This window comes from Pelodiscus sinensis, chromosome 31, assembly GCF_049634645.1.
Source record: "Pelodiscus sinensis isolate JC-2024 chromosome 31, ASM4963464v1, whole genome shotgun sequence".
NCBI classification, from domain to species: domain Eukaryota; kingdom Metazoa; phylum Chordata; order Testudines; family Trionychidae; genus Pelodiscus; species Pelodiscus sinensis.
This window is the reverse complement of record NC_134741.1, coordinates 7323518-7336915: the sequence shown is the minus strand read 5'-3', so window position 1 is coordinate 7336915 and position 13398 is coordinate 7323518. Positions and strand designations below refer to the sequence as shown.

At 53.5% G+C, this 13398-nt stretch overlaps 4 non-coding genes across 4 annotated transcripts; 2 read left to right on the top strand and 2 right to left on the bottom strand.

Annotated features, from left to right (window-relative positions):
- Positions 1-3795: 3795 nt before the first annotated feature.
- On the bottom strand, positions 3796-3878 carry TRNAS-GCU (transfer RNA serine (anticodon GCU)). The gene has a single exon. It is a non-coding gene; the product is annotated as a tRNA-Ser (tRNA).
- A 1162-nt stretch (positions 3879-5040) lies between these two features.
- On the bottom strand, positions 5041-5113 carry TRNAK-CUU (transfer RNA lysine (anticodon CUU)). Its single transcript has one exon. It is a non-coding gene; the product is annotated as a tRNA-Lys (tRNA).
- Positions 5114-9510: 4397 nt separating this feature from the next.
- TRNAT-CGU (transfer RNA threonine (anticodon CGU)) lies at positions 9511-9584 on the top strand. Its single transcript has one exon. It is a non-coding gene; the product is annotated as a tRNA-Thr (tRNA).
- A 1894-nt stretch (positions 9585-11478) lies between these two features.
- TRNAS-AGA (transfer RNA serine (anticodon AGA)) lies at positions 11479-11560 on the top strand. Its single transcript has one exon. It is a non-coding gene; the product is annotated as a tRNA-Ser (tRNA).
- The last annotated feature ends 1838 nt before the right edge of the window (positions 11561-13398 follow it).

Here is a 13398-nt window from a genome sequence, read left to right as displayed (position 1 = left end):
CTGGGACCATAGAATAGATCAGTTTTAGGTACTGGCCTGTAAAAGGCACCATGGCTTAGCTGGCTAAAGTATCTGTTTTGTAAACAGGGGATCCTGGGTTCAACTCCCAGTGGTACCTTGCTGTGGCCTTTGCTCACATTTTCCTAGGTCCTCTTGGGACACAGAAGAGGCCTCCCCAGGCCACGCGTGGAACTGCTGATTCAGGAAAAGGCTGATTTGAGAGGCTTGTTAGGGAGAAGGAAACCAGAAACCTGGAGCGGGTGCAGAGGTGACTGGCACTGGCCAGGCAGGGCTCTGACTCCCACTGTAAGTCCCTGGGTACCACACACTGGCCAGTGAGTCCTGCTCCATGGTCGTCCCAGTGCTCTGAGTGCGAGAGACGTGCCTGTAACTCCCTGCTGGGAGCGTGGGCCCTGCCCTGCCTGGTGGGGGAGGGGACAAACACAGGCCGGTTGACAGGGGCTCTGACACTCCAGCATCGGGGTCATCCAGCCTGTCAGCCGGATTCAGACCAGGCTGGTCGGAGCCTCTCGCGCTCACCAAGGGGAATTCTGCACTTGCTGCCTTGGGAGCCAGGGTCACATTGCAGAGCTCCCCCAGGGCTGTCCCACGATGTCTCCTGCCCTCGGCAACGTGGCTGCGTTTTATCCTTCCCCTTCAGTGACAACTGCCCATTCCCCACCAGCCCCAGATCCTGTGGGACCCGCTCCCTTCCCCACGAGCAGTGAGCGCCAGTGCAGCTCCCTGCGGAGGCTGCGGCTGTGGGAACAAGACCCTGGCTTTGGGAGGGAGACGAGATGTCAAGGTGTTGAGTTTCACCCATGGCTAGTGTGGGGGTGACTCACACTCTGGGGGCAGTTGGAGGTGCCTCCTGAGAGCTGGTTTTCAGAGGGGTGTGATCAGCCCTTCCTGTGTTTCTGGCTCCTTCCAAGGGCTTGAATCTGGCACCTAAAAATTGAGGAATGTGCATTTGGAAAAGCGAATTTCTGTCTCTTTCTCATCCTTGGTGTCCCCCAGTAGCCTAATGGAAAAAGCAGTGGGTTCAAGTCCTATTTGGCTTGACAGTTTTGATGTTTCCCTGTAGATGTAGAGTCTATTTGGCTTCCTCTTTGCCATGTTATCTGTGAGATGTTTCAACACTGGGCAAGTGTCCTCAGGAATTTCCATTTTCCCCGGGCCAGGACCCCTCAGGAGCAGACAGTGACACTGGTGTTAGGCGCAGACAGGAGGAGAGTGTTTCCTAAAAGCTGAGTTGTGCACAGTGAGGTCACTTGCAGAGATGCTGACGCTGGCGTCTCTGTATGCACCTTGGCACCTGTTACCCATCGGTACCTGCCACGTCTCACCCCCCTGCCAGCACCCAGACAGAAGGCCAGTGCACATGGAGCCAGCGACTGTAGCGAGGGAGGCAGCTGCAGCACAATTCCAGGCCTGGGGCACATTGAACAACTGTTTGAAATATTTTTAAAACAAAAAATATGAAAAACTTTAGGCTCCATCTGCACTGCAGGCTGCTTGCCCAAGAACTGTTTTGGGGAAAAGTTTTTGTCCAAGAGCACATCCACACTGCTATTCGCTTCATCCCCAAAACAAGGCAAGATAGCTTAGTTGTTTGAATGTTAGTTTATTAAATCCAGGGTAATGAGCTCAATCCTTGAGGTAACCATTTAAAGATCTGGGGCAAATCTGTCAAGGATGGTTCTTGGAGCTTCTGTGAGCACAGGGACAGGACTAGCTGACCTCTCAAGGCTCCTTCCAGCTCTATGAGGTGGTTTATCTCCTTATAAAGAGCATGCATGAACAATCTCTTGTGCAAGAAAGCTCTAATGGCTGTTTTAGCCCTCTTTTCCAATGGTTTACTGTACATTTTCTTGTGCAAGAATGCACATGCAGGGTAAACACTCGGCTAGTTTTTGCACAAGAACAGCCATTCTTGTGCAAAAAGCCCACAGCAGAGACCATAGATATGCAGTGCGAAAAACCTCACAACAACAAGCCCACCCCAGCATGTTCTATTGAGATTTGAACTCTAATTGCAGAATCTAAAGTCGGGAGAGCTGCCCCTTACACCATGGGGCCAACAGGATACAATATGTAGGGGTACCTGGGATACTCAGTTTTCAGGCTGGCCTCTGCACTTCTGGTTTCCCTCCTGCTGCTTCATCTCTCTGGCTACGACTACACGGCACATTTATTTTGGAATAAGCTGGTCTTGAATAGTGATTACAAAATAGCTTATTTCGAACTAGCATGTCTGCTCTGCAGGGAAACCTCAGAATAGTCCGAGGCAGGCTCCCCAGTGTAGACGAGCTACCTCGATTTAGAGCCCTGGGAAGAATAACTCAGAATGGCCCCGGGGAGGGGCTAGTTCAAACTAGCAGCAGTGGCGCAGCTACACAGGCCTTATTTTGAAATAGCTAATTTGGAACAGGTGTTATGCTTCGTAGAATGAGGTTTGCAGAAGTCGGAATAAGCCGTCTGATACTTCAGAATTATTTCAAAATAACGGAACTGCTGGGTAGAGTCTTGCATTGTTATTGTGGAATAACGGCCATTGTTCCAAAAGAACTTTTGTGTGTGGACATAACCGGTGCAGCCCAAGAAATGTCATTGGCAGCTCCTGCCCACAATGCTTTTGTCAATTGCAGTGCAGGGCTCTGAAGACATAGACCCGAGATAACCAGCTTGGTTGCTTTCTGCTAAGGCCAGGCTGGAGAGAAAGGAATCCCTCCTTCAATCCAGAGTTGAACCAGCAGCCTAAGGATCACTCACCAAACACACTACAGTCGTCTGCTCTGCCAGCTGAGCTATTGAAGGTGCCTGAGCAGTGCTAGTTTGTCCAGGTTGTCCCTTCTGCAAGTCCCAGGACAACTTTTCCGACAAGTAGATGGCATTGCTGATGAGGGGCAGAGGAGCACAGGGGCTGTCACAGGTACTTCACATGCAGACAGACCCCCTGAGTGAAACCTGAGCTAGATCCATCCATGTCACAGCAAAAGGAAGAAAGTTGGGTTCTTCTCATGTGTCTTCTTTGTTCCAGAGTCTCTAGGGGTGTGGCATCAAAACCTTTTGTGCTGGCCGTAATGTTTTCCTTTATTTAAAATGAAGTTTGATCAACTAACATGAGACAGTTCAAACGCTTAATCATTTAATGATTTAAGTTAAAATTTACTCCCCAGCTGCAGCCCTAGCAAAATGGCTGGGGTGTAATTATGTCATTAGTGGCGAGTGTCCATTAGTAACCAAGAGTCCATGGAAAGGTTTGGAGAGGGCAGGGCACAGAAAAGGGGTGGGGTCTTGGGGAAGGGACGGGATAGATCCTGGCTTGCCCTGACGTTTAAAAGGTGCCCTTGGGGGCATGTGGCACCCTGAGCAGCCTCTGATGTTCCCTGTGTGAGCCCCAGAACCAGCCCTGAGTGACAGGCGTTGAGGGAGAGCAGCTCACACATGCCAAGGGGCTGGCCAGGGGCAGGACATGAGCCTGCAAGGGAGCAGTGACAACACAAGGAACTTTTGCAGCACCTCAGCTCATTGGTTGGGAGGCAGTGACCTCACAGAGGGTCCACGGCAACAGCCAGGTGGGACAGGCTGCAGGGCTGGGGCATTTCAGAGACCCCCATGGCCTGGCTGCCTGGAATCTCCTTTGTGAGGTTTCCCCTTGAGGGCAGAAGGGATTGAGGGTCCCAGCTGGGAGTGTCTCTGTGGAGATTTCCCCTTTCCCCAGGCTGCAGTGGGAGGGGCTGGCACTGAACTGAAGAGAGAGCTGGGAGAAGCAAGAGGAAGGGCTGCAAACATTCGATGAAGATGAGATTTGAACCCATGCATGCAAAGCACAATAGATTAGCAGTCCATCGCCTTAACCACTCAGCCACCTCATGTGAGCTGTTCAGGTTTATTACCAATTACCCAAAGCCATCACTGCCAGGAACCTTTGTGCCACTCTCAGGCTGACCAGGGACACCCGGGCGGGAAGGTTTTGGCTTTTCACAATGTTCCCTGGGCTGTTGTACAAAGCTCACTGCTCGTAACAAACCCAAACACCCCTTGACTACATCTACGCTGCAGGCTTCTTACACAAGAACTGTTTTGTGCAAGAGTTCCTGCGCAAAATGTCTTGTGCAAGAGCATGTCCACACTGCCATGTGCTTTTGGGCAAGAATGTCTATGGCAGTGTGCACGCTCTCTTGTGCTGGAAAGCTCTGATGGCCATTTTAGCCATAGGGATTTCTTGCACAAAAAAACCCTGTTGCCCATTCATACTACCTTCTTGTGCAAGAGCTCTTGCACAAGAGGGTTTATTCCTCATGGGGAGAGGAATAACTCTTGCCCAAGAAGCCCTTTTGCTTCATTTTGCTGTAAACTTTCTTGCACAAGAACGCGCGTGCAGTGTAGATGTTCCTCAAGTTTATGCACAAGAACGGCCATTCTTGAGCAAGAAGCCTGCAGTGTAGATGTAGCCCCTGGGTGCCCAGAGAGGGGCTGGCTAGTCACAGTCTGGCTCGGCGCGCGCTCTGCAATGGGAAGATGTCCACGGAGCAGGCAGATGGCAGCGGCACACGGCTCTGGTGGGCCCAGCATCCAGAGGAGCGTTTCCGATATGAGCGTTTACTGACAGTGTCCGTCTCTGGTCTGATTTCACAGTGTGGTGAGACACTGGCACCCACAGCAGCATGGGTGGGGTGGCTGGAGGGAGTGGCTGGCGGGCGGCTGGTAGGAGCAGTGGCAAGTGGCCAAGGGAGAGGGTGAGCCTCATTTGTATATCTAATGAGCCACCATTGTTGTGGAAGAGGCTCTTGCGCCAGAAGCTGACGGGGGACAATCAGCGGGCGGAGGGTTATTTTTTCTCCCCTCTGGGCTGATGTGGCTAGAACTGAGAAGAAAATCCTCTTCCCTTCTCCTCAGAAGATGAAAATTGCAGTTGGTTCTCTCTTTGGTTCTACTAAAGCTGGACCCCAGGACTAGACTTTTTCTTTCTAAAACCCCGATGAAAACTGAGAGCCAATTGCTCACAGGCTGAGAAAGTGAGTTAAGGAAGGGTACCGCCCAGCATGGGGCTTGAACCCATGACCCTGAGATTAAGAGTCTCATGCTCTACCAACTGAGCTAGCCAGGCTCTGTGTGAAACATTTCCTACTATCCCATCACAGCATAACAGGAGCCAAGTGTTCTCCACTGCCTGACTCAAGGCTCTTTCTTGCCCCTAATGTGGGGTTCTGGTCTGTGGAGAGGTTTGAACTCGATCCCCACTCCCGACACACCCACTTCTTTCCCCACAAGGAACGGCCCCATTTCCATCTCTCCAGGGACAGGAGAAGGGCTCTGGCCTGTTCTCTGCAAAATGCTCAGCCTGTTTCATTTTCTGCAGGAACGAGTGGGATCCATGCACCATGTTCCCCAGTGACAAGTGTGTGTCCTCTTCCCCCCTTTCCACAGACACAGCAGGCCAGGGGGCTATGAGCCTCCAGAGGCCCCTTCCTACTTGGCCTCCCACAAAGCTGGGGTGAAAAGCTGCTAGACCCCAGCCCTCCTGGGCCAGGCCATGGCAGAGGTAGCAGGATTCACTCCCATCTTCTCCTGCCCATGCCCTGGTGCTGAGGGGCCGGCCCCTTTCCTGCTGCCCCAACTCTTATTCCCACAATGCACTTTGTGCAGGGGCCGTTGGTCTTTCTGCCAAGGTGCGTGGCTGGGAGCCAGGACTCAGGGCCCTTCCCCCAATCCTCCCTCTGGCCCGCTCACACTGTCAGGCTGCCTCCAGCACAGGCTGAGCTCAGGGGTCAGGTGGGTGACCTGCCCTGCAGCTGTGATGGCATCAGACCCTTCCCGCTGGCCTGCTCCGTCTGGAGATGGAGCTCCAGTGGCCTCAGACACCCAGCAAGAGGAACAAAACTCTCTTTATTGAACCTCAGGTGATAGAAACCAAAACACCTGAACCTTGTAATAACCTCCTGAGTCTTAGTAGGTCCCACTGAGATTTGAAGTCAGATTGCAGGATTCAGAGTCCTGAGTGCTGCCCTTTACACCATGGGACCTTTGGTGTGAAAGTGCAGTGGGCACCTCTGACTCTCAGCTCTCAGGCTGGCCTCTGCTCTCCTGGCTCCCTCCAGCTGCTTCATCTCCCAGGACTCCCTGTAAGAAATGTGTCACTTTCACCCCTGGGAGCAGCTCAGCCATGCAAAGGAGCTGCCTGGGGCAGGACATTAGCCCTGGAGGGCAGGAGTGGGTGTGGCAGTGACATCACAAGGGCCTTTCGCAGCCCCTCAGCTTATTGGCTAAAGGAGGTTGGGAGGTGATGACCTCACAGAGAGTCCATGACAATGGCCCGGTGGGACAGGCTGCAGGGCAGGGGCCATCTCAGAGCCCCCCCCCCCCCGCCCCGTGGCTTTGCTGCAGGGAGTCTCCTTGAGAGTTGCCCTTGAGGCCTTTTCGGAGCCTTCTCCTTTCCCACGACTAACTGACCTAGATGACAGACGTCGCTGTGGAGAAGGGAAGAGCCTCCAAGAAGGCCTCTGTAAATGCCGCAGGGGAATTAGCTCAAGTGGTAGAGCGCTTGCTTAGCATGCAAGAAGCAGTGGGATTGATGCCCACATTCTCCAACTGCAGCTCAGCTCTTATCCCTTATTTTCACTGTCAGGGGCTCAGTGGCCCCCTCCCTCTTCCTACCAGCTCTCCCAAAAGAGACAGACCTGGCTCCCCTTTCTTTGCCACCAGCAATTGCCATGCTGCAAATCAGAGAGTGGAGATATCAGGCTCTGTGGTGCAATGAAAAGCATGTTGGACTTTTAAGCTGCAACAAAATACAGGACTATGTAGCACTTTATAGACTAACAAGATGGTTTATTAGATGATGAGCTTTCGTGGACCAGACCCACTTCCTCAGATCAAATAGTGGAAGAAAATTGTCACAACCATATATAGCAAAGGATACAATTAAAAAAACGAACACATATGAAAAGGACAAATCAAATTTCAGAACAGAACGGGGATACCGGGTGAATCCTCTGCTCTGGTGGGAGCAGCAGCAGGGTGGGTGAGTGCCCGGGGCAGGGGCTCCCCATTCTCCCTGGGACAGAGGCCCCTGTGGAGGCCCTGTGGGGGGAGGGTGGGGCAGGCTGTGCTGGAAGAGGCTGGGGGTGGGTGACTGAGTGGGGTGAGGATTGAAGAACAGGCCCCAGAAGCCTGATGCTGAAAGTCCCCCTCAGTCTGGAGTTTCACACCCTGACTGATCAGAATAACGTGACCTCCAGTGAGATACAGCCCCACAGCCCAGCCTAGGGATGGCTCAGCCAGTGGGTTAGAAGCACCGGGACACAGAGAGACTCAGGAGCTGCTCAGAGACAAGCACTGGCGAGAAGCAGAACAATTCCCTGAGCAGACGATTGGTTCTGGCTCATTTGCTGGGACTTAAGGAGAACAACAAAGTCCTGAGTCTCTTTCCTGTGACTGGCCCCTGCTCAGCCAATCAGAACTGGGACTAGAACTGGAAGGCTGTGTCTGCACTGGTGGGCTGTGTCTACACTGGTGGGTTATTGCGCAAGACGGGCCACACTGCCCACTCGCTCTTGTGCAAGAAGTTTTATAGTAAAGTGTAGAAGAAAGGGCTTCTTGCACAAGAGCTCTTCTCTTTTCTAGCAGGTGTAAGTCTTCTTGCACAAGAGCTCAGGACAGGGGTTTCTTGCACAATAGAGCGTCCACACTGCCATGGATGCTCTTGCACAAAAGCACAGCAGCATGGATGTGCTCTTGCACAAGAACCTGCCAGTGCAGATATAGCCCATGGGACCTTCGGAGACAAAGTCCAGTCCCGTGCCTCACAGCAGGACAAAACAGCATCCAGATCCAATGTCTCGCCAAAGAAGGGAAGTTAGCAGGAGTGGGGTTTGAACACACGCAGACAAATGCTTATTAGCACTTAAGTCCAACACCTTAACCACTTGGCCATCCTGGTGGTGCTAGGAAAAGCACACATGAGAAAGGTCTCTCCCCAAACAGCCCAGGGACTCGCTCTCAGAGCATCTGCCCGTCCCACCCCTGTACCAGGGCTTCCCACCGCAAGGACGAGAGCTGCCACCTCCCCACAGCGAGGAGGGAAGCAGGGAAAAGGGAAACCAAACTAGTCAAAACCCAACGTCCCCAGGGATTCCGAGGGACAGAGGCCTGGGAAGGAAAATATCCCTCCCCCCCTTCACCCAGTGTTTTCCCTGCCTTGCTTTCGGCCAGCCCCCATGGATCAGGCCAGTGTTTCCAGCCTTTGTGTTTGTACCATGGACAGACAAACCCAATCACAAACCTTTGCCAGACCAGTAACATTTTATTTACATATCACTGCACATGCACAGACTGCACTGAGCGCCGCACCGGGCTAAAATCTACTCTCCATGGGCGGGCAGATTGCCCTAAGTGCCGAGCCCTGCAGATCTGCATACACATTATGCAAATAAGTGTAAATATCTGCAAACACTGATCTGCTCGCTCCCCCAACCTCGCACGTGCTGGGAACTGGCAGCAGTTTCCCTGGACCCAGGCTGGGATGGAAGCCACCTCTGCTGGGAGCAGCCCTGGGCCAGATCCTCCTCCTAAAGCCCTGGGGGGCTGCTCTCTGGGGGAGGGGCGGGGGTATCTCTTACCTGCCCCCACAAGGGGCAGGGACTGGGCTGGGGGCACTGCCCTGGCAGAGGTTCCTACATCGCACCGGCCCTGCGGGAGATTCCCCCTCCTGACAGGTGGCACTGGGGGAGCTCTGAGGCTCCAGGGCAAAGGCCTCCAGCCCCCGAGGCCTGGGATTAGGAGGCCCTGGAACCAGGCCCCCTGGAGTAGCACTGTGGATAGGGGGCTCTGACCAACAAGGGGGCTGGCCCCAGAGCCCAGGGCCTAAGCTTGCCCAGGCTCACGCCAAGGTGCTCTCTGTGGTGCCGGGCGGGGGAGGGAGGCCAGGCCCAGGTCGGTGGGAGAAGGGGCAGCGCCTGCCAGGGCAGCAAGGGGAGCTGCAGGGAGCGAGACGCGGCGTTTCTGCCTGGATCACTCAAGGGTCCTTCTGCGGGTGAAGCGCCTGTGACACCCCTGTGCTGCTGGGTTCTCCTGCCCCTCCCCTGGGAGGCCGTCCCCTTCGGGGGCTCTTGCCCTGGCACTCGGCCAAGGGCCACCTGGGCAAAGCAGCCTGCCCCAGGCACCTTCCATAGCTCAGCTGGCAGAGCAGAGGCCTGTAGTGGGTGCTTGGCAAGTGCCCTTAGGTTGCTGATTCGACTCCAGCTGAAAGGAGAGATTCTTCTCCCTCCCCCTGGCTGCAGGCCCGGCCTTAGGACCAGGCGGCTGCCTTGGGTCTGTCCCTTTGGGGCCTGGTACTACAATTGACAAAAAGGTTTTGGGTACCAGCTGCCAATCAAATGTCTTGGGCTGCGCAGGCCTTGAGTCATGGCAAGAGCTGGAGGGGAATAGGGAACGGCTGCACTTTGGAATGGGAAGGGGGTGTCTGGGACCATAAAGTAGAACAGTTTTAGGGCTGTTTCTAAGGAGGGCACCATGGCTTAGTTGGCTAAAGCGCCTGCCTCGTAAGCAGGAGATCCTGGGTTCAACTCCCAGTGGTGCCTTGTTGCCAGGTCAATGGGTCTTTTCTTCCCACCATTCTTCAACATGTACCTGGAGTTGGTTTTACCTTCAGCTGAGCTTGGTGGTGCCCTCACAGTGCGAGTAGGATAGTAGCAAAGAGCAGGAGGTGCCCTAGGGGTTTGATTTAGTGAGGCTTAGCTAGACTTGCTAAATCAAGCTCTGGAAGATGGATTTCAGCAGCAAGCTCCATCTGAGTGAAGACATGGCCTAATGATGACTCACAGAAGGTACATCTACACTAGAAGTTTTCTCCTTAAAAAAAATATGTTAATGAGGGATTCAATTGCATGAGTCACATGAGTCACAATCTCATTTGCATATTTTCTGCTAATGGGATTGTTGTGCAAAAACAAGCAGTGCGAACATTTTATTTGCACAAAACCCCCTTTTTTCACAAGATTCTTATGCCCCTCCCCCCAGAAGAGGTATCCTGATCTTGCAGAAAAAGGGGGTTTTGCACAAAAAGAAAACTTCCACACTGCTTGTTTTTGCACAGCAACTCCAGCACAAAATCAGTTTGCCAGAAAATATGCAAATAAGATCATGACTCATGCAAATGAGACCCTCGTTAGCACCTTTTTTGCTGAGAAAATTCGTAGTGTAGACATAGCCGGAGACTCTGGTGCTGATCATGCAATAGAAGCACATTATGTTTAAACAGCTGCCGTATGAATGTACCTGAAAGTCACAAGGATCAATGATCTGTGTGAAAGGCAGGTGGCCAGTAATTAGAGCCCCAGGTATGTTGTGTGCACAAAGGAAGGTAGGAATGTGCACCGGGCAGTCTGATAATGGTGTTTAGTGTGTGTTTGTAACAGGCTCCTGCCCATCTCCGGTAGATTTGGGCACCTCCTCCACCAATTGCAATACACACTAGGCCATTCCTCCCCAGCTGGGTGTGGTTCTTGTTCTTCTGTACAGCACAGCCCATGGAGACCAAGGACCTGCCATTGGGCTTCCAAATCACACTCTTGTTGAATGGATGGAAACAGAAACCAGACCCACAGCGTGTTTGAGCTGGCTCCAGCTGAGGGACGGGTTTGCCTGGTTTTTGGGCATTGGCACAGGACAGCAGTAAGGATTCGTATTCATTTAAAGAATCCAAAAAATAGAAACCTAGAATATAATGGAATTGGAGAGAGAAATGTTTCCATTGAATGGTCAGTTGGATTCGAAGTAACGCTCATATAATTTGTAGTCTATCACTGAGCTACTCTCCCTGATGTTTGCACTGTTAGGAGTCGAGAAGGGAACAAGAGGCTTTTGTAGCCCACGCACCCCTGGGCCTGTCTCTATCACTTCTGCCTCTTCCAGGTGAAGTGAGGCCTCTGGGCCCAGCATCTTTCTACCAAACCAGGGCTGGCTTTTGGGGAGAGGGAGGGGCCACTGGAGGCACTTGGTCCCCTGGCTCTGTCCAGGGGGAGGTGGCTCTGCTCACAGCCAGACTGGTTTTCTGTTGTTAGGCAGGACCCTGCAATCTATGTTCTCTCCTGCTTTTGTACCCTCTGTTGCATTGTTGTCTTCTGCAGGTGTCCCTTCTGATGGGACAGGCATGTTCTTCTCAGAGTTTGGGTACGATGTTGCCTTAGGAAGGGGTTCAGCACCTCAGTGGCTGGGAGGCAGTGACCTCACAAAGGGACCATGGCAACAGCCAGGTGGGACAGGGACAATCTCAGAGACCCCCATGGCCTGGCTGCCTGGAATCTCCTTTGTGAGGTTTCCCCTTGAACTCACCTCTAAGCCAGCCTCAGACCAGAGCGCCCAGGACTCCTCTGTATGACTGTTGAAAGGGTTTGCCGTGTGAATTCTGTCAGGTGACGTCAGGCCTGGGCACTGAGATTATTTACCAGTTTCCCTGGCCTGCTGTTGCTTAGAGCTGTGATGGCCGAGTGGTTAAGGTGTTGGACTAGAAATCCAATAGAGTTTCCCTGCGCAGGTTCAAATCCTGCTCACAGCGAGGCCTGTGTTTTGGCCACACCCCTAACCAGGGCAACAAGCTGCACAACCCCTGAGCCACTCTCCCCAGTCAATCCCTTTCTGCACATTCCGAGAGAGACGTGGGACATGGGGCATCATCTTGGGTCCCTGAGCTCTAGGGAAACTCTCAGCTCCTGCAGCCTCTGCCCCCTGCCCAGCACCCCATGGCTCAGCCCTACCCCTGGGGGCTGCCCTGCTCCAGTGTGTGATAGGAGTTGAGAGGATGGAGTGTCTGGGGCTGCCCACAAAGGTCCATCTATTAAGGGCAGAAATGTTGGGGATGTGATGTGGGTCGTCCCCCCCTCCCCTCGGCCCTGTGTTGGGAGCAAAGGTCTAGAGAATTATTGTGTGTGTGTGTGGTGTGGTGTGGTGTGGTGTGGGGTGGGGTGTGGTGTGGGGTGGGGTGGGGGGGGGGGGCGCGGGTCTTGTTTCCTGCGCTAGCTCTGCAACTTCCCCCAAGGCCTTGGCCAAAGAATTAGTAACAGAATATTTGTCCAAGTTTATGTACAGAAAAAAACTGACAAGCATGTTTATGTTTCTGTGGTGTAGTGGTTATGGTGTTTGCTGTTTGCTTAATATGCACAGTGCAAAAGGCTCCTAGTTCAAAGCCAAGCAGAAATGGGGGGAGCTCTGATCTTATTGTGGCTCCCCAGGTAAACACACAGCTCCTGCTGCTTGGATAAGCCCAACAACTGAGTAGCCAAGGAACAGCAAGAAGCCCTGTCCTACAAAGCAAGGGAGGGGCCAGTGTGTGTCCATCAAACAGACAGCCCCCCATCTCTTGCACTCCTCAGGCCCAGGGGAGCACATTAGTGCCAGCAACATGCTCATGTGGTGCCATGTTCCAGCCAGGCCTACAGGGAGTATTTCTTGTGGCCTTACCAGATTTCCCACAAGTGACACTACAACTACAACTCAACTTTCCTCCTGCAGGGCAGCTTGTGATGACAGCTTTAAACAAACCCATCAACTTGAAGTTATTAGCCCCTATCAGCACATGCCAAAGCCTGGGATTGAACCAGGGACCTTTAGTCTAATGCTCTCCCCACTGAGCTACTTTGGCTGTGATAAGAAGCCTGTCTGGCCTGTAATTCTCTGTCTGGGACATTGTGTAGCTGGGCCGCATGTCGTCATGCCCTGCTCAGGAAGGCGAGACTGGCCTGTCCACAGCGCCCCTCCCCCACAGCCCAGTTTCCCTCTAAGCCAGGCCTGGGCAATACAGGCCAGCGGGCTGGATCCAGCCCATGAAGCCACCCAACATGGCAGCAAGAAGCCTCAGGCAGATTCCCTGCTTGCCCTGCCCCCACGCACAGCTGAGAGAAGGGGCTGCTGGGCCCTTTGTGTCTCTCAGCTGTAGAGGAAAAGGCTTCAAGCCTGGTCCCTGCTCCCAGCTTGTTTGTGGCCAATGGGAGCTGCCTGCTTGAAGCCCTGGCCAGTCCCCACAAGCTCTTATTCACCCAGGCTGGCTGGGAGTGAGCCACGTAAGTCTCCCAGCCAGAGCCTGCCTCTGGCACCCCAGCCCCTCCCTTCCCTCAACCCACAGGTACCCCACATAAACCAAACCCTCTGCCCCCCTGAACCCTCACCCCTCCCAGATCCTGCACCCCAATCCTCTGCCCCAAGTCACAACCCAACATGCTGCAACTGTTCCTGCACCCCAGTCCTCTGCCCCAAGCTCCTGTCTGCACCAACCTGCATCCCAGACCCCCTCCTCCTCCATTAATAGCATGGAAAAGTGCAGCCCTGGGAGCAGTTCCCCATGAAAACTCATTGCCCACCCCTCCTCTAAGCTGTGCAGCAGCCCAGCGCCACAGCTGC